Source organism: Rutidosis leptorrhynchoides, chromosome 1, assembly GCF_046630445.1.
Source record: "Rutidosis leptorrhynchoides isolate AG116_Rl617_1_P2 chromosome 1, CSIRO_AGI_Rlap_v1, whole genome shotgun sequence".
NCBI lineage: Eukaryota > Viridiplantae > Streptophyta > Magnoliopsida > Asterales > Asteraceae > Rutidosis > Rutidosis leptorrhynchoides.
Genome location: NC_092333.1, coordinates 599,349,301 through 599,376,620, shown reverse-complemented (window position 1 = coordinate 599,376,620; position 27,320 = coordinate 599,349,301).

Sequence of the window (27,320 nt, the reverse complement as noted above, 5' to 3'; positions counted from 1 at the left end):
CAAAAGCAACTTTTATTACTATTATTGATATTATGTTACCAAATGACCACTTTGTATATAAAAATATACTTTTAGTAATATTACATTAAGTACGTATTAATCATATTAACATTTTTATATAAACATTCATATATAACAAATTAAGTATTTTTTTATATAATACTAACCAAATATATATTAATATAACTATATATATATATATATATATATATATATATATATATATATATATATATATATATATATATTAATCGTTATAAATGTATATACACAAATTAAATATATATAATATATAAATAGGTTATAATATGTGAAATTGTTCAATTATGATTATATGTATTAATATACATATAAATGATATAGGTTCGTGAATCCGAGGCCAACCCTGCATTATTCAATGTCGTAATATGTATTTTTACTACAAAATACATTAGGTGAGTTTCATTACTCCCTTTTTATATATACTTTTGGGACTGAGAATACATGCGCTGCTTTTATAAATGTTTTACAAAATAGACACAAGTGATCAAAAACTACATTATATGGTTGGATTATTAAACCAAATATCGCCCTTCAAGTCTGGTAACCTAAGAATTTAGGGAAATGGCCCCTGATTGACGCGAATCCTAAAGATAGATCTATGGACCTTGACAAGTCCCATTCGGGGTACGAATGCTTTAGTACTTCGAGATTATTATACAGACGAGAGGTTCTGTTTTGGGGATATTCTATGCATTAAGTTAACGTCGGTTACTAGGTGTTCAATCCATATAAATGATTTTTAACTCTATGCATGGGACGTATATTTATGAGAAATGAAAATCTTGTGATCTATTAAAATGATGGAAATGATTATTTATGTTAAACTAATGAACTCTCCAACCTTTTGGTTGACACTTTAAAGCATGTTTATTCTCAAGTATGAAAGAAATCTTCCGCTGTGCATTTGCTCATCTTAGAGATATTACTTGGAGTCATTCATGACATATTTTAAAAGACGTTGCATTCGAGTCGTTGAGTTCATCAAGATTATTATTAAGTCAATTATAGTTAGATATATTATGAAATGGTATGCTTGCCGTCAACTTTCGATGTATTAAAAGATTGTCTTTTTAAAAAACGAATGCAATGTTTGTAAAATGTATCATATAGAGGTCAAGTACCTCGCGATGTAATCAACTGCTGTGAATCATTTATAATCGATATGGACTTCGTCCGGATGGATTAAGACGGGTCATTAGAGTTGGTATCAGAGCGATGGTCTTAGCGAACCAGGTCTGCATTAGTGTGTCTAACTGATAAGTCATTAGGATGCATTAGTGAGTCTGGACTTCGACCGTGTCTGCATGTCAAAAGTTTTGCTTATCATTTAGTGTCGAAAATTATTTGCTTATCATCCTTAAAGTCTAGACATGTCTTACTGCCTCTATTGCATAGACAGTGTATACATAAATTCATATCTTAACGTATCTGTTATTGTTACCTTTGCTTGACAGCTTCCGTAGATTCCTCCGTAACTTATGGAATTTTAGTATTATATATGCATATGTAAATTATGTATTGCAGGGTACTAATATACATCCTATAATCTAATTCTTATCGAAAATCCTTCATCTGATCGTACGAGATGAATCCCTCAATCAGTTCAAATTCCTCGAATTCCGACAGCTATTCCGATATGGAGTTTCACCTAAGCTCCGAAAGCTGTGTCACCAGAATGAATCAACCAATCATCCATCCCCAATTCATCTGATAGATTCATAGTCAACTTAATCAATGGAGACGCGAAGAAGGCGATCTTTTCCACCAACCAAATTGCCCTCTTGACGAATAACCCGAAGCACTTACCGGTGAATCAATCCGAAACACCATTTTCACCATCATTTCCTGAGTAGATCGACATGATTATATTTTATACACAATTATAAACCTTATTCATCCGCTCGTTCGGACCGACAATCATCCCAGAATAATAGAAGAAGTCAACGAACTTCGCGCTCGAGTAATCAGGTTGGAGAATATGGTACAAAATTTACCAGCTTTAGCAACATCACGGGCATCAACAGTAACATCACCAGTACAATCAACATCACACACCTCAACATCTCATTATGTATCTCGAGCATAATCATCATTCTACGTATCGTTCTATCTACTTTATCTTCGTTCTACATCGATTATCTTCGCTCGACATGGTGATTATGTAATTTCTAAATTTTAGAGATTATGTAATCTAGTTCTAACGATAAATCAAATGAGTTTAATATCTTATTGACTCATTAAATCCATGATTACATCTGAAGAAAATATATATGTAAGTATATTTTCATAAAGATTGTAAATAAAAATTCTTTCGTACAAACTGTTAACGGTGAAAATATTTTAACGGGTAGGTAATACCCGAGGAATATTTAGATTTCACATTAATAAGTTACACTGTACATTCGTCAAAACTGATTCAACAGTCATTTACAATCCTACTTACAACCACCGATATACATATCCGTTCACCAAAGAATAACCATATTCATCCAATTTCATATTTGGATTTTGATTTATCAGAATCCAACAAGTGGCATAATGAAGAAAACATATGACAAAATAAAATTTGTTAGAAACAAACAAATTAACTATGAGAAATTTTGTTAAGAATCCACGCTAACTATTCCTAGCTAATTGTTCCTAGCTAATTGTTCCTAGCTAACTGGTTACATTTTATTTATCGCAATTTAATTATCGCAATTTACATTCTCGCAATTTTATTTATCGCCATTTAATTTTTGTTATTTACTTTACGCACTTTATTTATCGTCATTTAATTTCTGTTATTTATTTTTACGCACTTTAAATATCGGGACACGTATACAAGGTTTTGACATATCATATCGATGCATATATATATATTATTTGGAATAACCATAGACACTCTATATGCAGTAATGATCGAGTTCTCTATACAGGGTTGAGGTTGATTCTATAATAATATATATACTTTGAGTTGTGATCGAGTCTGAGACATATACGGGTCACGATACGTATTAATTAATTCGGATATTATAAATTAAGCTATATATGAATTATTGGACTGTTAATTGTGGACTATCAACTGTGGACTACCGACATTGGACAATTAAAATGAATTAAAATATTAATTATAACATATGAAACTAAACAAATTCTTCAAGTTGCCACTTGATTTTATCTTAAAACTCATTTGTATCTTGACGATTACAATCTGCGTTCAAACCTTTCATGATTCTTGAAAACATCTCAAGCAAGAGAATGAACCAAACGCACTTCGTCTACGGCAGGAAAGATTTATGCATATAGCTATGCACCTGAAAACTCTCGGAAACTGAGTAAACGTTTAACGCGTAGCTGTGCTAATTCCTTTAGCGTTATTATTACTGAAAATATCTTTGCAATCTCTTTCCAAATTAGTCAATTTTGTCACAGCTCCAGCAAGTCAACTTCGACTTTTCATTCGAAACAACCTTATTGTAACCTTGATTTATATGCGTGCTCTTTTATTGTTACCGGGGAACCTTTTATATTCCATCATATTACCAGCAGACGTACCAGCAACCTCGTTGCTCCTTGGCTTAAATCTCTCCGACAAATCACTATATTTATCTATTGAAGTCTCATCATGTACTCATCCGCATCTTGTAACAAGAATTGCCATACCAATTACCGGGAATCAGCAAATCTGTATTTTTAGTCTCGCAACGTTTCCACATCAACAGTTATATGTATCCATATAACATTTATCTCTTAGAACTATGATCTTCCATTCTGAAATTCTGAAAAGCACTCAGTCTATAAAACAATACTCTGAATGTCGAAAAAGCTGAATGAAGTAGAAGAAACCGTAGATAACCGTAAACGACTTTAATCATCAAAAGTTTGATGATAAAGAATAGTATGTTGGTAAAAGCTCAGAAAAGTTGGAACTGGAAAACGGATTGAGCTAACCACGAAGAAGAACAAGGACAAATACAAGGACCATACCCTATATCCAAAGAATCCAGGTAATCTTGGATCCGTTGAAATCTTTAGAGAATATTTTGCGCCGAAGTCATGTTAAAATCTTGCGGAAAATTTTTCTTCAGCAACCTTCAAACTTGGAAATTCCAAAATATCATCATAAATATCTTCGATATTTCTGAGGATATTTTCATAAATATTCTCGTTCGAAATTATTTACCTCTTCGTGCTTCCTGTGTTTCATTATATTAGAAACTTCTGTAAAATTTACGTTTAATTTATGAATGAATTCTGGAGAAATGTAAAGAAATTGATGCATGAATTAGTATAATATAATGACACTTGATCAACGTGATTATATTACAGTAAGTCATGCTGAGTTTCTAATGGGAAATGATGATTCACAGATCATAACGTCATCATGTGCCATGTTACATGACTCTTTCATTCTGCTTAACTTCTGAACATATCAAGAAAGTATATTCTTGATAGTTCTATTCTCAATGATTCTTGTAATTTGACAAATCAAATCGTGCTACTACTTTTCCTTTCTACCTTGTATATTACGATAATTCGAAACTACATACCTACAAATTCTGGACCACTACTTGCGAAAAGAAAACAAAAGCATGAAGCTCCGAAATAGAAAGGGGGTATAAATCGCAGCAAATAAGTGAGAGCATTAACTATGAATGACAATGATTATATGAGACAGAAGCAGGGACATCGAAATATAAGGGAAGATATAAAACCCAACAACAACACATAAATTACAAACTGAGGATATTAATACGAATAGCAATATAAAGACACGGTATAATTAAGAAAAGTATCACCCAAGGTAATAGTGGAAGTAAATAGATTTTTTCTGGTGGAAGATTGAAAAGAATGATGACAGAAATGATAATTAGGAAAATATCAAGGATTAGAACGGGATTAAGCATTTTCACAATCTTTTGGATGTATGAACTAATAAAGAAAGTATAGGAATGGTGAGAATAATAGAAAGGAAGAGTTTAGTTTAAAAGGGGAATATCAGATAGAGTAATCGAGGCAAATCACCGTATTTAATTATAGAGATCTTAATTTCCTTATTCGTTGACGAATCAAATCTTTTAAATTTCGAAGATTTCCTCTAAATCCCTTAAACTCCGGAAATCAGCCTCATCTACGTCAAAAGATATGACGAAACTTTATTTTTCTCATTTCACTCTTTTGTGATAACTTCACTCATACGCTTCGAATAATCGAATTGTTTTATTTGTATTACTCAATAATGATAAAACTCTATTTATCAACCTATATTCATCATGAAAACATTTTTATTGTTAACCATGACAACCACGATCAAATTTCGGGACGAAATTTCTTTAACGGGTAGGTACTGTGACGACCCGGGAATTTTTGACCAAATTTAAACTTAATCTTTATATAATTTTGACACGATAAGAAAAGTCTGTTAGGTTGAGTCTCAAGAATTTTGAACTGTTTCATATATGCATTTGACTATCGACCGTTCCCGACGATTCACGAACCACTATTAGTAAATAGATATATATATATATATATATATATATATATATATATATATATATATATATATATATATATATATATATATATATATATATAGATATATAAATATATAATAATAGTTTGCAATATAATTTGAAATATTATATATTGTAATTGTAAGAATTAATTATGTAAAATAATAATAATATATAATAAGTATTATTTAAAAGGTATATATATATATATATATATATATATATATATATATATATATATATATATATATATATATATATATATATATATATTGAAGGTATTTCGTATGCCCGAGAGACATATTAAATTAATGTGGCTAATATGTTATGATCCAAGTCGGGTCATACCCAATAACAAGCTTACCGACACCTTAAACGTATTTAAGTTTAACGATTGGATCATTAAGTAAATACGCGACACTTAGATTTTAGAAAATCGGGTTTCTAAAATATTATTACTTGAGATAAATTATTTGGATAATTTATATGATAAGGATTTAATTATTTATAGGTTTTAAATAATTAAGTTGTGTTATATTTATAAAATGGTTTATAAATTGAAAGTAATCAAAGAAATAACAAGTTTTATAAAAAAAATTACATTTTTTTTTATATTGCTTGATGGGTGGCGGTTTTGCATAAAAAAAAAAGGGACTCACCCATGCTTGTTTGGGACTTTCAAGAGTACACAAGTCCTCATGTACATGCTTGATAATGCTAAAAATGAACATATATTTCATAGCATTATTCCTCAAGAAAGACAAGCTTTTAGTTGCAATTGTTCTATTTACAAGTGATATTCGTTTAAATAATAAAAGGTGAAGACAAAAGACAGATTCGACGAATTGAAGACGCAAACGACCAAAAAGCTCAAAAGTACAAAATACAATCAAAGAGGTTCCAATTATTGATAAGAAACGTCTCGAAATTACAAGAGTACAAGATTCAAAACGCAAAGTACAAGATATTAAATTATACGCAAGGACGTTCGAAAATCCGGAACCGGGACCAGAGTCAACTCTTAACACTCGACGCAACGGACTAAAAATTACAAGTCAACTATGCACATAAATATAATATAATATTTAAATAATTCTTATAATTATTTAATATATTATATTATTTATAAAACCGTCGGCAGAAGAAAACAACCAAAAATGAGCCTCCCCAGCTGGCCATGCGATCGCATGGCCTGGAAGGCAAAAATCCATGCGATCGCATGAGCCCTAGTTCCAGCCCACATGCCTATAAAAATCGAGCTTTGGTGAACCAAAATATCCATCTATCTTTCTCTTTTCTCATACGTAAAACATATATATATATATATATATATATATATATATATATATATATATATATATATATATATATATATATATATATATATATATATATATATATATATATATATTTATAATTTATATTTTAATTTTAATTATAATTCTAATAATAAGGGTATGTTAGCGAATGTTGTAAGGGTGTAAGTCGAAATTCTGTCCGTGTAACGCTACGCTATTTTTAATCATTGTAAGTTATGTTCAACCTTTTTACATTAATGTCTCGTAGCTAAGTTATTATTATGCTTATTTAAAACGAAGTAATCATGATGTTGGGCTAATTACTAAAATTGGGTAATTGGGCTTTGTACCATAATTAGGGTTTGGACAAAAGAACGACACTTGTGGAAATTAGACTATGGGCTATTAATGGGCTTTATATTTGTTTAACTAAATGATAGTTTGTTAATGTTAATATAAAGATTTACAATTGGGCGTCCCTATAAATTACCATATACACTCAATCGGACACGATGGGCGGGGTATTTATATGTACGAATAATCGTTCATTTAACCGGACACGGGAATGGATTAATAGCCACTAGAATAATTAAAACAGGGGTGAAATTATGTAAAAGGACACTTGGTATAATTGATAACAAAATATTAAAACCTTGGGTTACACTCAGTCGACATCCTGGTGTAATTATTAAACAAAGTATTAAAATCTTGTTACAGTTTAAGTCCTCAATTAGTTGGAATATTTAACTTCGGGTATAAGGATAATTTGACGAGGACACTCGCACTTTATATTTATGACTGATGGACTGTTATGGACAAAAACCAGACAGACATATTAAATAATCCAGGACAAAGGACAATTAACCCATGGGCATAAAACTAAAATCAACACGTCAAACATCATGATTACGGAAGTTTAAATAAGCATAATTCTTTTATTTCATATTTAATTTCTTTTATTTTATATTTAATTGCACTTCTAATTATCGCATTTTTATTGTTATTGTATTGCACTTTTAATTATCGTACTTTTTAATTATCGCAAGTTTATTTTATCGCACTTTTATTATTCGCAATTTCATTATCGTTATTTACTTTATGCTTTAATTTAAGTCTTGTATTTATATTTAATATTTTACATTTGGTTTTAACTGCGACTAAAGTTTTAAAATCGACAAACCAGTCATTAAACGGTAAAAACCCCCCTTTATAATAATAATATTACTTATATATATATTTGTATTTTTATAAAAGTAAACTAATATAGCGTTAAGCTTTGTTTAAAGATTTCCCTGTGGAACGAACCGGACTTACTAAAAACTACACTACTTTACGATTAGGTACACTGCCTATAAGTGTTGTAGCAAGGTTTAAGTATATCCATTCTCTAAATAAATAAATATCTTGTGTAAAATTGTATCGTATTTAATAGTATTTCCTGCTAAAATTAATAACTATTTTATACCACTCTGCTAAAACATCAAGTATTTTTGGCGCCGCTGCCGGGGAAATTCTTAAACGCCGGAAGCGCAACGCTAATATAAAAAAAAAAAGATTTTTAGTTTACTTTTATTAAAATTCGTTTTTGTAAAAATACGTTTTAAATATTCGAAAATATAAAAAGAAAAACAAAAATATAAATATTTTTTTTTTAAGAGTTTGGTAAATATTTAAGTTTTATAAAGTTTCTTTATTTCTATTTTTTTTTTAGTTTGTAAAAATTTAAGTTTTATTTAATTAATAAATATATTTTATATTTTACAGCAAAAACAGAAAAAAAAATATAATTAATTCGGCCCGAACACTGTAGCAGCCCAGCTCTTGGCCCGAAACCCTAGCCCATGCGATCGCATGGCTGGGCAACTGAGGACTCATGCGATCGCATGAGCCCTGCTGACACGCCAACTGTAGCCCTGAATCAGCTTTAATTACGGGTATTATTTATTATTATAATTATAAAACCCTATTTAGTTTTATATTTAATATTAATTAAGTTTAGTTTTATTATTTAATTTATATATTTAGTTTATTTAGTTTAATTAAATTTTAAAATTAGTAGTTTTATTAAATAAATAATATAAAAATAATATTTTTATAAAAATTGTACTTTTTACAACTTTTTGTATATTTTTATATTTTGTCCCTTTTTAATCGTTGTAGCATAATATTTGTATTTTTAGCTCATATTTAGTTTTAAACTTAGTTTTTGCTATAGTTATTTTTACTCCTAGATTTTTAGGCTTTGCCGTAAAATTCCTTAAGTGCTTTTTCTTTAGATTAAGATTTAGGTACTTTAGAATTTTGCGACGCCTTTTTAAGTTTTAGTTTCTTTTTAAGTTATTTCCATTTGGGATATAGTTTTTCCTGTAAGCTTTAATATTTTTAGACGACTTTTACCTATGTATCAATTATCATTCCAATTAGTAATATCAATTTGCGATTATAATTTTAAGTTAGTTGTAGTAATAAAGTTAGGTTAGTCAAGTATTTTTTAAGTTTTTATAAGTTTCTTTTATTTTTCCGTCACCTTTTATTTTTTCAACCATTTTTCTTTTTCGACCTTTTTCGACGAACTCTTTTTCTTTCTTATTTCTCGCTATTCTAGTTTTTAGGACATAGATTTTTATTCTACTTCTTATCTAAATTTCTTAAAATTACGAAAATTTATTTTAAGTGGTTAAATTGATAGACATTAAAATTTTCTGGTTCGTAGTAATAGTTGGATTTGTACGTGGACCGGGTTATTGGAGCCAAACAGTACTCAATTATATTGAGACCAAACGAATCATGCCCCTCTGCTGCATCTTTTGGCTATTCGAAACGTGGGCAAAATCAGAAAAGTCTATTGATTGGATAACTTATTATAATTTTTCTTTCCTTTTTAAAACTAATAGGATATTCAGTGAATGCACCGAGCAAGACGTTCACCACCTTTTGTACGTTCACCACCTGTAACTAGATCAAGACATTTAGCAAATATAACCGCCGTTGATTTTTCTTTAGAATCGTCATCCAGTAGACCAAGTACTTCAGTTCAAATTTCCGATAATCCATTTTTTCAACCCGACCTCACAATTGAGAATCCGGAAAATATTCAGGAACGGTTCGTAGATCCTGAACCACTAACAATTCCTCCGGAACCACCAATCATTCAAACAGAGATTGTTGAGGAACGAACCATTAAATTAGAATCATCTAGTGATACCGATTCAACAAATTCAATTATGGAGAATCTGGAACCTTTAAGTATGGAAGACCGAATGAGAGCTAAACGCACTGGCCAAGGTCACGCAATTACTCATCCAGACATTAATGCGCCAGATTATGAAATCAAAGGACAAATTCTACACATGGTGACTAATCAATGCCAATTTAGTGGTGCGCCGAAGGAAGATCCAAATGAACATCTACGTACCTTTAATAGGATCTGCACACTATTTAAAATCCGAGAAGTGGAGGATGAACAGATATATCTCATGTTATTTCCCTGGACTTTAAAGGGAGAAGCCAAAGATTGGTTGGAATCGTTACCTGAAGGGGCGATTGATACATGGGACGTTTTAGTTGAAAAATTTCTTAAACAATTCTTTCCTGCATCTAAAGCCGTAAGACTTCAAGCAGAAATTGTTACGTTTACACAGAAGCCAAATGAAACTCTATATGAGGCATGGACAAGATATGGAAAGTTGTTAAGAGGATGTCCGCAACATGGTTTAGACACCTGTCAAATAGTACAAATATTCTACCAAGGATGCGACATCACTACAAGAAAAGACATAGATATAGCAGCTGGTGGTTCTATTATGAAGAAAACCGAAACTGATGCTTACAAAATTATTGATAATACTGCTTCCCACTCACATGAGTGGCACCAAGAAAAAGACATCGTTAGATCATCTAAAGCAGCTAGAGCCGATTCTAGCCATGACTTAGATTCCATTTCCGCAAAGATAGATGCTGTGGAGAGACGAATGGAAAAGATGACTAAAGATATTCACTCAATACGAATTAGTTGTGAGCAGTGTGGAGGACCACATTTGACAAAAGATTGTCTCAGTATTGAATTAACAATGGAACAAAGAGAGAATATTTCATACATAAACCAAAGGCCCGGAAATAATTATCAGAATAATTATCAACCGCCAAGACCGATTTACAATCAAAACCAGAATTATAACCGAAATATTCCATACAACAACCAACAAGGTCCTAGCAATCAACAAGTATCCAATAATACTTACAATCAGCAAAGACCTAATTTTCAAAACAAGCCACCACAACAAACCGATGATAAAAAGTCGAATTTAGAAGATATGATGACGAAGCTAGTTGAAACTCAAACGCAGTTTTTCACATCTCAGAAACAAACTAATGAACAAAATGCTCAAGCATTTAGAAATCAACAAGCTTCTATTCAAAATCTAGAACAAGAAGTGAGTAACCTAGCAAGGTTAATAGGTGAAAGAAAACCGGGAAGTCTACCTAGTGATACAAATGCTAACCCCAGGAATGAAACAGCTAAAGCCATTACCACAAGAAGTGGTACAACACTTAAACCACCTGAAATACCTGTAACTTCTGATAAAGCTATTCCTACTCCACAAGAACCACAACCTGATCAAGATAAGGAAAAAGAACTGGTAGTTAAGAAAGTTAATGAAGATAACACAGTTAAGGATAAACCTTATGTTAAACCATACCAACCACCACTTCCTTACCCGAGCAAAATGAAGAAAGAGAAACTTGAAGCCGAGCAATCCAAATTCTTGGATATGTTTAAACAGATAAATGTAAATCTTCCTTTCATTGATGTGATTTCAGGAATGCCTAGATATGCTAAATTCTTGAAAGATCTAATTTCAAATAGAAAGAAAATGGAAGAACTCTCGGCTGTTACTATGAATGCTAATTGTTCAGCAGTTCTGTTGAATAAGATACCAGAAAAACTATCTGATCCAGGAAGTTTCACAATTCCATGTTTTCTGGGTAGTCTTAGTTCAATAGAAGCATTGGCAGACTTAGGTGCTAGTATAAATCTAATGCCGTATTCACTATACATTAAACTAGACCTTGGAGAATTGAAATCAACAAGAATAAGCATACAACTAGCCGATAGATCAATAAAATATCCTAGAGGGATAATGGAGAACATGCTAGTTAAAGTTGGTACTTTAGTATTTCCAGTAGATTTTGTTGTTTTGTACATGGAAGAAGATTCTCAAGTTCCTCTCATATTAGGAAGACCATTCTTAAACACGGCTAAAGCAATGATAGACATGTTCGGTAAGAAATTGACCCTAAGTATAGAGGATGAGAGTGTTACCTTTTCAGTTGATAGAGCAATGCAACAACCACAATCTGCAGATGATACATGTTATTATATTCAAACTATAGATGCACATGCAGAATTATTAGAAGAATTTCCAGAATTACAAGGAACAGGAGAATGTTCTTTAAGAGAAGGTAATGAACCAATTGATGAAGCTGAAATGTTAGCTACACTTATAGCTAATGGATATGAACCAACAACAGAAGAAATTCAAATGCTAAAAGAAGAAGACAGATATCGATACAAATCATCGATAGAAGAACCTCCGAAATTAGAGTTAAAGCCACTTCCAAACCATTTGGAATACGCTTATTTACATGGTGAATCTGAATTACCTGTAATAATATCGTCTTCTCTTACTGAAAATGAGAAATCACAACTCATTTCTGTGTTGAAAGCTCATAAACCAGCCATTGCATGGAAGATTCATGATATTAAAGGAATAAGTCCTTCGTATTGCACACATAAAATCTTTATGGAAGAAGGTCATAAAACGTATGTGCAACGCCAACGAAGACTAAATCCTAATATGCAAGATGTAGTTAAGAAAGAGATTATTAAACTGCTAGATGCAGGTTTGATATATCCAATATCTGATAGTCCATAGGTAAGCCCAGTTCAATGCGTGCCTAAGAAGGGTGGCATGACTGTCATTACAAATGAGAAAAATGAGCGTATTCCTACTAGGACTGTAACAGGATGGCGTGTGTGTATTGATTATAGAAAATTAAATGACGCCACCAGAAAAGATCACTTTCCCTTACCTTTCATAGATCAAATGTTGGAAAGATTAGCCGGAAATAGTTACTATTGTTTTCTAGATGGATTTTCCGGATATTTTCAAATTCCAATAGCACCCGAGGACCAAGAGAAAACCACATTCACGTGCCCTTATGGTACTTTTGCTTACAAACGCATGCCATTTGGACTTTGTAACGCCCCTGCAACCTTTCAAAGGTGTATGATGGCGATTTTTCACGACATGATAGAAGAATGCATGGAAGTATTCATGGATGACTTTTCAGTCTTCGGTGATACATTTAAATTATGTCTAGTTAATCTGGAACGAATGCTAATTAGATGCGAAAAATCAAATCTAGTACTTAATTGGGAGAAATGCCATTTCATGGTTAAAGAAGGCATCGTTCTTGGACATAAAATTTCAAAAGAAGGAATTGAAGTGGATAGAGCTAAAGTAGATGTAATTGCTAAACTTCCACATCCCACCAATGTTAGAGGAGTTAGGAGTTTTCTAGGGCATGCCGGTTTTTACCGACGTTTCATAAAAGATTTTTCTAAAATTGCCACTCCTATGAATAAACTCCTAGAAAAGGATGCTCCATTCATCTTTTCAGATGAGTGTATCAAATCTTTTAATATTCTTAAAGAGAAACTCACTAATGCACCGATCATGATAACACCAAATTGGAATCTACCATTTGAACTAATGTGCGATGCAAGTGATTTTGCAATGGGAGCCGTTTTAGGACAAAGGATTGAAAAACGATTTCAACCTATATATTATGCTAGTAAGACGTTACAAGGAGCACAAACAAACTATACAACTACTGAAAAAGAACTCCTTGCTATTGTCTTTGCTTTTGACAAATTTCGATCATATCTCGTTCTAGCAAAAACGGTGGTCTATACCGACCATTCTGCGCTTAGATACCTATTTTCAAAACAAGATGCTAAACCAAGATTAATCCGTTGGATCTTACTCTTACAAGAATTTGATATTGAAATCCGAGATAAAAGAGGAGCAGAAAATCTCGCCGCTGATCATCTTTCTCGTCTTGAAAATCCCGAATTAGAAGTTCTAAATGAATCAGCCATAGAAGACAACTTTCCTGATGAATATCTATTGAAGATAGATTATAAAGAAATTCCATGGTTTGCAGACTATGCAAACTACTTAGTTTGTGGATTCCTTGAAAAAGGATTATCGTACCAAAGACGAAAGAAATTCTTCAGTGATATAAAACACTATTTTTGGGAAGATCCACATCTGTTTAAAAGTTGTCCCGATGGAATAATACGCCGATGTGTATTTGGAGATGAAGCTAGTAAAATATTAAACCATTGTCACACAGGACCAACAGGAGGGCATTATGGGCCTCAACTAACAGCAAGAAAAGTTTATGATGCTGGATTCTATTGGCCAACAATTTACAAAGACGCACACCTTCTTTGCAAATCCTGTGATGCATATCAAAGGGCCGGAAAAATAAATCAACGTGATGAAATGCCACAAAATGTCATCCAAGTATGTGAAGTATTTGACATTTGGGGTATTGACTTTATGGGTCCATTTCCAAAATCTCATAATAATCTATATATACTCGTAGCCATTGATTATGTATCTAAATGGGCGGAAGCACAAGCTCTCCAAACTAACGATGCACGAGTTGTAGTCAATTTTTTAAAACGTCTTTTTGCAAGGTTTGGAACACCGAAAGCTTTAATAAGTGATCGGGGTACTCATTTCTGTAATAATCAACTTGAGAAAGTTCTTAAAAGATATGGAGTAACTCATAAAATCTCCACCGCATATCATCCACAAACAAGTGGACAAGTTGAAAACACCAACCGAGCTTTAAAACGTATTCTAGAGAAAACCGTAGGATCAAATCCGAAGGAATGGTCCATTAAATTGGAGGATGCACTCTGGGCTTTTAGAACAGCCTACAAAACTCCAATTGGAACCACACCTTTTAGACTTGTTTATGGAAAAGCATGTCATCTTCCAGTAGAAATTGAACACAAAGCATTTTGGGCTTTGAAGACATGTAATCTTGATTTACATGAAGCTGGACGTTTACGATTAAGTCAACTAAACGAATTAGAAGAATTAAGACATGAAGCATACGATAATTCGTTAATCTATAAAGAAAGAACGAAGAAATGGCATGATAAAAGAATCAGAAGTTCAAAAGAATTTAAAGAAGGAGACAGAGTTCTTCTTTTCAATTCACGATTCAAGCTATTTCCTGGAAAATTGAAATCAAGATGGTCTGGACCATTCATAGTCAAAAGAGTTTTCCCATACGGAACGATAGAATTAATAAATTCAAATGGGATTGAATTTAAAGTTAATGGTCACAGAGTTAAACATTACATACATGGTCCGATGGAAGTCGACAACGAAGTTAATCACAATTTCGACACCACAGCTAACTAAGTGTGGGGAGAATCAAGTCTTTAAAGGATAATATGTATTTCTGTTAGAGTTAGATTGTCTGTTTTCATATAGTTCTCGAAAATGGAACCCGAATGGTCTTTCCCTAGCAGACCCTAAAGAACTAGTCTTCTCCCCCCATTCTGAATTTTTATTTTTTTTAGGTTTTTACGAAATGAAGACTGCATGTGAACTAAACCATGGTCTAATGCTACACGCTTTGATCACTAAAAGTAATAATGACATACTACCGAGTGAATTAGTATCAGTAATCAGAGAAAGAATGGACGGAGTTAGAAAAGAATCTAGATGCGAAGATAATAAGTTACAATTTGGTAAAGGAAAATCACAATCCGCAGCGAAAAGAAGAGCACGACACCTAGAAAGATGTCACAAATGCGGAAAATGGTCACATGGAGGTAAATGTTCAAATAATCAAACCTATTCAAATACCGAATTTGTTACTTTATGCAGAGATGGACCGTTCATATGTTTAGAAGAAAAGACACTGAATGCTCGAGGTTACGCCTATGTAGCCATGGAAAACCAATTAAACCGACTATCTTATGAATGGGATAGATCATATAACTAAGAAATCTATTTCACAGGTATGTATGTACAGTGTTTATTTTTATTTTTATTTTTAACCTTTTGATAATAAATGCTAATTTGTTCGCTAAAAAGTATTAAATTGGTATTGAATAAAATTAGGTTTGGCAACCGAAATTATTGATATCATACAAAAATTTATTACATCACTGCGAAATTTAACGTTTATTCTTAAGGTATAAATATCTTTAATCAATCAACCCAAAATATTTCAAAAATTCGTCATGAGTTAAATTAGGTCTTGGAACCGAAATTACTTTACCGAAAAGAGGGGCGCATATTTTTGATAATATTTGATTGATTAAAGTGGGATAAAAAGCCAAAAAGATTTTTAATTTTATTTTTACCATGTTTTTAAAATTAATATTTAAATCTTAAATTAATATTGTAAACTTTGTAAAAACAATAATTTTAAAAAAAAATGTAAATATTTGAATTTTTTAAATTAAGTTTGGTGTGAATTTTTAATTTTTAAAATATGAATTTTTAATTTTATGCATTTCAAATTTTAAGTTTGGTGTGAATTTTTAATATTAATTTTAAATTTTATATTTAAGTTGTGTGAATTTAAAAACAAAAATTTAATTTATCTCATTAAGTTAAAAATATGATTTTTAAAATTTTTCGTAAGTTGAAGACTAGGTCTTTGAACCGAAATTGCTTTACCCGAGGAAGGGACGAGAACTTTTATTATCATTATTTTTAATCTTATTGAATTAAAGTATGCCAAAAACATAAAAAAAAAAAAACCCAAAAATCTTTACTTTTAAAACCGCGCTTTGATTTGACAAATTTTAAAATTTTGTCGAGAGACAGACTAGGACAACGATCCGAAACGCCCTCGCTCCTAAAGGAAAACAAAATTTTTAAAATTTAATTAATTATAAGTTTTATAAAGCATAAGGTTTTATAAAAAAAAAAAAAAAAAAAAAAAAAAAAAAAAAAAAGCAGAAAACACTGTAGCCGGCACCCCATGCGATCGCATGGGGTTTACACACCAACCTCATGCGATCGCATGAGGCTGGAAAACTGGCCAGATCAAAAACTCTCAGCGAGTCTGTTCTTCACCACAACACACACACATACACCCGAAACTCACCCAAAAATTCACCAATTTTCGCCATTTTTCCACCGTAATTCGTCATTTTTCTTGCTCTAATCATGCCTAGATTCTCATTCCTCAGCAAATTGGTAAAAATTACACCCCTAAACTCTATAAATTTCTAGTTTTTGTGATAATTACCAATTTTTTTACCTAATGCAATTTTGTTAAAATCTAATGTAATTAGTGATAAATTGTTAGTATTTTATGCATGTATAACCTAGATTGATGCTATTTAACATGATTTGAAGCCAAAAACTTCAAAAATTTTAGAAATCTAGGGTTTGTGTTCTTGAGCAATTTGGGGCTTTTTGATATAAACAGGTTATGGCCGATTTTTGTCATGAATTATTGCTAAATTGAGTAGTGTAACATGTTTAGATAGATAAATGATCCAAACAATGATCCTAAACATGATTTTTGGAGATTAAAGTGGACTTTTTAAGTCCAAAATTCATGAACTTGATTAATTTGATATATTTGTCATTTGAGACTTGTTTAATTATTAATAATGAATATTTTGACATGTTATTTGAGTTAAATGCTTATGAATTTTGTATACATTTTCATATGTGCTTATTTGAAAAGTGTAGAATTGTGAAAAATTGTGAAAATGTGTATAAGTTTAATTTTGATTTAACATGTTATAGTGATTGTTTTAAGTTGTTATTTTGCTAACACTAATGCATATTTGGATGCACAATTTTTGTGTTTAATGTGTTTTACAGAGAGCCGATACTGGAGGTTCAGGAGCATCATCATCTAGACGACCAGCACCAGCACTAGAACCAGAACCAGAAATGCAACACGAACAAGAACCACAACAGGAACAACAACAGCCTGATCAGCACATACCTTATTATGATCCAGTACAGTTTGTTGATGAATTCATAGTATTCCCAATGAGGCCGCCAGTAGAATTCCCAACGATTCCTGAGCACACTCTACATCCTAATCTGAGATTTGATAGAAGATGGAGAGATTACGAGACATATCAAAGGAACAAATTCAAATTGGTAACAAAAAAATGTAGAGGTGCCAAGGGTAATTGATTGGGCCCCTTTGGAAACGGTCCATCTAGCTGACCGTGTTAGACAGCTTTTAGTTCAAAGGTATGGCAGTTCTTCTTTTACAGATTGGGAACGTCTTTTCACCATTCGTAGACCTGTATATAAGGAATGGTGTGTTGAGTTGATGAGTACTGTATCACTTGATACAAATATAGTTAGAATAGATGATAGAAGATTTCTTAGGTTTATCCTTGGCGGTAGGATGTACAGAATGTCCATGCTGGACATGGCCAGGGCCTTACAGATATATACTCCTGGTGAGTTGCTATTACCCGATTGTACAAACTTGATTCATTATGGTGAACGGGTAGATAGTAACTTTGACGCTGACGCCATTTGGAGGCGTATGTCACATTTTGATGTTTTTACACGAGCAGGAGGACACTCCTATACACATATTGACAGAGCCGAGCTTCGTATTATTCATAGATTTTTGGCCAACTCGATTACACAAAGAGGTCATAATAAAGAAAAAATTACCTTATATGATTTATTCTACCTAAAGTGTATTCGGGATCCTAGAAGCTTTGTCAATATCCCTTACTGTGTTGCTTTTTATTTATCTAAAATGGTAGAGGGAATGCAGGACGGGAGTATAATAGGAGGAGGTATTTTTGTTACTCTCATTGGAGAGTATTTAGGTGTTGATAGGAACCAAGGGGGTCCATTACAGATTTGTAGAGAACAGGTTGAGCCCTTAGGATTGAAAGTTTATGTGGGTGCTAAGGTATTGAAAAGTAGACGTTACCAGGCAGTACCCTATGAGGGATCTCATCCTCAGGTAGAGAGAGGCTCAGACGAGGAAATGGAGGAGGCGGAAGACATTAGGGATGTCTTTCTAGATGCTATTCTTGACGTCCACGTTCGTATAGATGAGGAAGCAATGACGAACGCGGCAAGGCATAGTATGTATGAGCAGTGGAACTCCGAGCGAGTATACGAGGATTATAGGCGACGCCAACACGATAGCTGGTTAGTTCATCAGCACCAAATCATGAGCCAGCTATCATATCAGGTACCAAATAACTATGTACCTACTCGACCTGCTCATTTTCCGCCACATAGCCCCGATATCCGACCACCCTTTAACCGGTATGACTATGACCAAGCCTATCAGAACACCTATAACCAACAATGGAACCCGCCCGATGAGATGAACTGGAACCCCTATCCAGACTGATTTAGTTCCATTTGGTTATTTTTATGATTATTATGTTTTTATCTTTTGACTTTTTCATGTTTAAACTTATGTTATTGGATAAATTTGTGTAATTTTTATTATTTTATTATTATTGTGTACTAATATTTCATATTTAGAATTTGAAAGTGGGATATTAAGTCCCATTTCAAATTGCCATGCATGATTATACTTGTATGTATGTATATTGTCGATTGTTCAAAACAGGGTAAAACAGCGCATTTTCAAAGACTGGCATTAAGTTCAGCAAAAGCTACTAATTTTGACGACAAGATGACAAATAAATGTGATGTAACAACAGACGGAATGAACAAATGATGTGCACCATTTATCATTCAGCAAAAAAAAAAAACGCCAATATATTTGGAAACTTTGGTAAAATTTAATCATTTTCACACAAATCACCCTCAATAATTTAAATTGTTACTGATTTCTTGCAAATGAGGGCATTGCAAGATCTTAAGTGTGGGAAGGGGTTAAATTCTTTCGGATTTTAAAAATTTTTACTTTATACACTTGGTTACCATTAAAAATACTAGTAAAGCAGTAGTTGTATTAGAATCTAGTGCTCTCTGATAATAAAGAACAGCCCTGGTCTTATATACTGACTACCCAATTCTAGTAAAATTTTTCAAAATTTTCAATTAAATGAACTTAAAATCATGTTTATACATATTTATGAACGATAAAACTAGGTTTTAACACCGAAATTATTGTTACCTCGGAAAGGACATAAATTGAGAAACAAACCAAAATGTTGAAATTCATTTAAAATGGAATAGAGGACGATAAAGAGGAAAATAAAAGCCAAGTGTGGGAAAATTTACCAAGTTATCTTAAACATATGTCACATATATCTGTAACAAATAACTGAAAATACTTTTGCTTTGGACTAAACTAAACCATTTTACCCGATGAAAGAAAAGAAGAGATGGATCTACACGATGAATCAATTCCATCATTAAAAGGAAGTAAAGTCTTCCGAAAAAGACACGCGCTTCTTGATTTAGGTCAAGAAGTTGTCGTCCAGACCAGCTGTAGGTTGACGAAAAATCTAGAAAAGTCATCACTAAAATCAGCAGGAAATCTACGGACCTCAGCATTAAACAGGGTCGCCAAGTGGTCAGATTTATCCTAACCATGAGAAGGATTTATCTCGTACAATGGGGGGCACCATGCAAATTAGCTGGACAAGACTAATGAATCAGATCCCCAGAAAGGATAATCTCCTTAAAGATTAAAAATCAGCTTTTAAGACTGATATTACTCAATCCTAGAGATTGACCTTAAAGATTGAGAATTACAAACTCATGGAATTCAATGATATCTAAACTCGAGCTTGAACGAGAAAATATTTTGATCAAATTAAAATCGATTTGCTTTCTAAAAACCCATTTTCGATGCGTTCATTACCATTGAACGTAAAATCCTAGGAATTCACCTGGAATTCATTAGGTCACCTGAACCAAATCGGGTGTCAACCGTAAGAACGGTGGTTGCATAGTGGTCAAAGACAGGACCTTGTGCCAGACCGAAAAATCATAAGGGTGAGCTTTACTATTGCTCCTACCAAGGATAGTAATTGCATCCGACACGTTATAGACCATAATTAAAAGCATGTCAGGAAACATTGCCTTAACAGTTGCTTGTTCAACGCTTTCCTTTACAACCGGACGGTAGTTTATCGAAAGGTAATATACGGGACAAGTAAACTGGACGTGTTGCTTTCCAAATACAAGGTTAGCAAGTGGGTGACACAAAACCGCAAGTTTTGAGCTAAAATTTTCAAATCTGAACCCCACCAAAACCACAAAAATATTTTGCAAACACCCGTGAAGGGTTATTCCGGAAAACTTATCTAGGGTAAAAGCTAGATTGAATTGTCAAAAGATCAAATATTTTCATAAAGATCCAATTTCCTTAAGGATCTACATTTTCATAGTCATGTGGGACTGTAAACCGCCTTTCAAATGTGCACTTTGCTTTGGAAACCGAAAGTAAATCGGCTATTTGATTGCAAGTGTCGTTGACCTAAACCCGAGGCAACTATGGATGACACACCCACCTTTAACCATGGTTCTATCGTTACTATAATTGTTTATACCACCGTATAGAAATCACTGATGTACAAAGTGTGAAGAATAAAGAAGTGATTCTAGTATTTCAAGACGATATTGCTTGAGGACAAGCAACGCTCAAGTGTGGGAATATTTGATAATGCTAAAAACGAACATATATTTCATAGCATTATTCCTCAAGAAAGACAAGCTTTTAGTTGCAATTGTTCTATTTACAAGTGATATTCGTTTAAATAATAAAAGGTGAAGACAAAAGACAGATTCGACGAATTGAAGACGCAAACGACCAAAAAGCTCAAAAGTACAAAATACAATCAAAGAGATTCCAATTATTGATAAGAAACGTCTCGAAATTACAAGAGTACAAGATTCAAAACGCAAAGTACAAGATATTAAATTATACGCAAGGACGTTCGAAAATCCGGAACCGGGACCAGAGTCAACTCTCAACGCTCGACGCAACGGACTAAAAATTACAAGTCAACTATGCACATAAATATAATATAATATTTAAATAATTCTTATAATTATTTAATATATTATATTATTTATAAAACCGTCGGCAGAAGAAAACAACCAAAAATGAGCCTCCCCAGCTGGCCATGCGATCGCATGGCCTGGAAGGCAAAAATCCATGCGATCGCATGAGCCCCAGTTCCAGCCCACATGCCTATAAAAATCGAGCTTTGGTGAACCAAAATATCCATCTATCTTTCTCTTTTCTCATACGTAAAACATATATATATATATATATATATATATATATATATATATATATATATATATATATATATATATATATATATTTATAATTTATATTTTAATTTTAATTATAATTCTAATAATAAGGGTATGTTAGCGAATGTTGTAAGGGTGTAAGTCGAAATTCTGTCCGTGTAACGCTACGCTATTTTTAATCATTGTAAGTTATGTTCAACCTTTTTACATTAATGTCTCGTAGCTAAGTTATTATTATGCTTATTTAAAACGAAGTAATCATGATGTTGGGCTAATTACTAAAATTGGGTAATTGGGCTTTGTACCATAATTAGGGTTTGGACAAAAGAACGACACTTGTGGAAATTAGACTATGGGCTATTAATGGGCTTTATATTTGTTTAACTAAATGATAGTTTGTTAATGTTAATATAAAGATTTACAATTGGGCGTCCCTATAAATTACCATATACACTCAATCGGACACGATGGGCGGGGTATTTATATGTACGAATAATCGTTCATTTAACCGGACACGGGAATGGATTAATAGCCACTAGAATAATTAAAACAGGGGTGAAATTATGTTAAAGGACACTTGGTATAATTGATAACAAAATATTAAAACCTTGGGTTACACTCAGTCGACATCCTGGTGTAATTATTAAACAAAGTATTAAAATCTTGTTACAGTTTAAGTCCTCAATTAGTTGGAATATTTAACTTCGGGTATAAGGATAATTTGACGAGGACACTCGCACTTTATATTTATGACTGATGGACTGTTATGGACAAAAACCAGACGGACATATTAAATAATCCAGGACAAAGGACAATTAACCCATGGGCATAAAACTAAAATCAACACGTCAAACATCATGATTACGGAATTTTAAATAAGCATAATTCTTTTATTTCATATTTAATTTCTTTTATTTTATATTTAATTGCACTTCTAATTATCGCATTTTTATTGTTATTGTATTGCACTTTTAATTATCGTACTTTTTAATTATCGCAAGTTTATTTTATCGCACTTTTATTATTCGCAATTTCATTATCGTTATTTACTTTATGCTTTAATTTAAGTCTTGTATTTATATTTAATATTTTACATTTGGTTTTAACTGCGACTAAAGTTTTAAAATCGACAAACCAGTCATTAAACGGTAAAAACCCCCCTTTATAATAATAATATTACTTATATATATATTTGTATTTTTATAAAAGTAAACTAATATAGCGTTAAGCTTTGTTTAAAGATTTCCCTGTGGAACGAACCGGACTTACTAAAAACTACACTACTTTACGATTAGGTACACTGCCTATAAGTGTTGTAGCAAGGTTTAAGTATATCCATTCTCTAAATAAATAAATATCTTGTGTAAAATTGTATCGTTTTTAATAGTATTTCCTGCTAAAATTAATAACTATTTTATACCACTCTGCTAAAACATCAATGCTTAACATTTCTACCAAGGTTTTGACTCAAGTAAGAGAATATATACATGCATTCAAAGATCAAGACAACTCTCTCCTAATATTCTGCTGGGCAGTCTGGCGGAATTATTTTAGGGTGAAGAGAGTGTTCTTGAGCTAGTTTGAAAGCTTATCTTCAAGTGTCCATAAATCCTAACCATAGCATTAGGTGTTGGGGTAAAGTTTGGGGTATTATCTCTTGAGGTTTCACACTTTTGAAACTTGATTCATCATCATCTCTTGGGAGCTGCTGCTGGCCGATTTTATTGCAAAGGAACAAGTGGGTTCAAGGTTAGTTAACTAGCTCATTGAGGTTTTAAGGTCTAACCAAGTCAAGGGTGTGTTTCATCATCATCCTTCTTGAACCAAAACAGCCCTAAATTGCTAATTGAGGAGGTATAAACACTCTCCCTCTCTTGTTATTTTGTAAGCATATATTCAAGGCTTGATTATTATTAATGGAGTTCAATCTAAAATGGTTTAACATATACACTTGTTTATAAATAACATAATGCTTCCGCTTGTCTTAATATTCATAAAATTGGTTTTGTGATTATATAAACATATGAACTTGTTGTCATGTTGAATTCCATCAATGGTATCTAGAGCCGAAGTCTTGAAATATGCTTTGAGATGGTTTTTAAACACACCATAACTTTGCATTTTATATACATGCATGAAAATAGAATGCAAAAATTATTGGTTTTGGGTGGGTTAAGGTTTAGGCCGAATTGATGGGGGCTCCAAAATAGGTTTTGGTTTGCCATTTGGTTCATATTTTGTTCATATGTTGTTGTTCACAATCATAGCCAAGACCTTGTGGTTGAATGAATGTTTGTTTGGTTGATTTATTAATATCAATATGGTTGTAATTATTCATTCAATTGGTTTGTAATAATATTCATTTGGTTATGTAATTTATTTTATATTTGGCATGTAAAATAGATTAGGTTGTATTTTCATTTTCTAGACAAAATGTATTAGGATATATTTTGTAACAAAATGAAGATGCATGAAGATCACAAGGAAGAACACAAGAAGCATGTGGTGAAAGTTTTTCGTATGCCCGAGAGACATATTAAATTAATGTGGCTAATATGTTATGATCCAAGTCGGGTCATACCCAATAACAAGCTTACCGACACCTTAATCGTATTTAATCTTAATGAATGGATCATTAAATGAATACGCGACGCTTGGATTTTAGAAAATCGGTTTTCTAAAATATTATTACTTGAGATAAATTATTTGGATAATTTATACATTAAGGATTTAATTATTTATAGGTTTAAATAATTATATTGTGTTATATTTTATAAATGATTTATAAAATATGTAAGTAACTTAACAATACATGGGCTATTGATTTAGTTTTATAAAAAAAAAGGGGATTTTTTTTAAAACCTCCTTGGTGGACCATTTTTTTTGGTCTCCAAGGTAGACAAACCAATGCCCTTTTGTTACTTTTAAGATAATATTCTTAATGTGCATGCAAGGTTTTAAAAACCAATGTTTGACTCAAGTAAGTGGGGAGATTAGACATAAAAAAAAACTGCATTTTGCTTGCCCTTGTTGGTTGATTTAGGCCGTGAGCTACCAAGTAATAGGAAGGCAGTTTTTTACTTGCTAATTACTTCAATTAAGTGTCCTAAAATCCTAACCAAACAAAGGTGGGTGTTGGTGATTGATTTCTTGGGGTATAACACACTTGAGGCTTCAAGTTAGAGGCTACATTCTCATCATCTCCTTCATAAGTTTCTGCACTTTTCAGAGGTGCTGCTGTTCGGTTTTTACAAAGAGAAGAAAGAGGGTTTGAAGCTAGGATTCAAGGTGATTAAAGTCTAGCCAATACAAGGGTGTGTTGGTACTTTGTTTCATCATCTTTCTCATCATCATTCAAGCAATTTTCAGCCCTTAAACTTAGTTTAAGGAGGTATAAAACTCTATCTTTTCTTGTTAATTAGTAAGCATAATATTCACAACTTGATCCAAGAAGGGATTTAGCTTTAATTGGTTTAAAGATAACAAGTTTAAATTGGTAAATTACACGCTTCCGTTTATTATGTTTCATAAAAGGTTTTAAGACTTATCAAACTTGTTAAATCCCAACAATGGTATCTAGAGCCGAAGTTGTTGAAATATGCTTCGAATTGTTGTTTTAAAACCCATCAACTTTGCATTCTAAGTACATGCATGAGAGAAGAATGCAAAAATCATGGGTTTTGGGAGGGTGTTTGATGAATGCCGAATTGTTAAGGCTCCAAAATTGGGTTTGAGCTCTTGCATTTTGGTCACAATTGGTTGCATGTTGATGTTCACAATCCTAGCCTTGACCTTGTGTTGCATGCATGTGTGTTTGGTTGATTTATGATTCATTTGGTATGTATTATTATTCATTCAAATGGCATGTAATAATTATTCAATTGGTTTGTAATAATTCATTCATTTGTTATGTAATTCATTTTATATTTGGTATGTAAAATAGAATAGGTTGTAATTTCATTTTCTAGATAAAATGTATTAGGATATATTTTGTAAAATGATGAAGAATGATGAAGACTTGAAGAACACATGAAGAAGCATTTGGATGCAAGGTTAAGTGGGAGATTTGAAATCTCCTACTTTGTGTTATAACCCCTTGACCGGTGGCATTTGTTTTCGGCTAAACAAATGCTCACCAAAATGGCTAGATTGTGAACACAATTATTTTGCATGTATGGTTGTTTGTATGATTGTTGTTTTGTATGTTTGGTTGATACAATTAATCACAAGATAACAACAAACAAAACGACAATTTAATTGATTAAATTAGACGTACTAAGTGCATGCAAAACGGCAATTTAATTGGTTAAATTGAAAGCAACTAAAAACCTTAATAAATGGTTATTAAGAACAAGAAAAGGATAACGTATATAAAATGGTTTATATCAAGTAATTGGCTCAATTACAAAACATGAAATTGGTTTTTCATAAGTACCATACACTAAATGCATGTTGGTGTATGGCATAAAAGTTTTCTCAAACTAGAATTAACGAAAACTTAAAATCCCTTTTACAAACAAGGTAAACAAGTTTAACGCCATCCTATTGTGTGACACTTAAAAGTATTAGGGAACTCATGATGGGATAAAGGTCACCTAACCGTTATGAGCAAACTAATATGATTAAGGTAAATTTCGCATGCTTGTGGGATAAAGGTCACCTAACCACTTGTATGTTAAATTTACAAGTCTATACAAATAGGACGACTTGATTTGGGAATCATGAACTTAGGGTCACCGAAGCATGATGAACAAATAGGCGTTGATGGGATAATATGCCATGCAAAAGGATTGCATGATCCCATAACTTAGAAGTTGCAAAGGATTGCAATTGTCATATAATGACTACCTAGCTAAATCAAATAACGGGATAAAGGTCACCTAACCGAAATTTGGTTTACCGTTGGATTCTAAAATTTAATAAATATCAATCAAATTAAAAGGGTATTGTTTATTAAATCTGAAATCGATACTTAAAATAAACTTTGTTGAATTTTGTAGATGGCCGCTAATAACAACAACAACATGCAAAACGCGCCACTTAACATGAACAACCTATCATTACGGTCTCTCCTCGAGAAAGACAAACTTAACCATACCAACTTTATGGATTGGTTCCGCAATCTTCGGATTGTCCTCAAACAAGAGGATAAAGCGTATGTACTTGAGGACCCCATTCCCGAT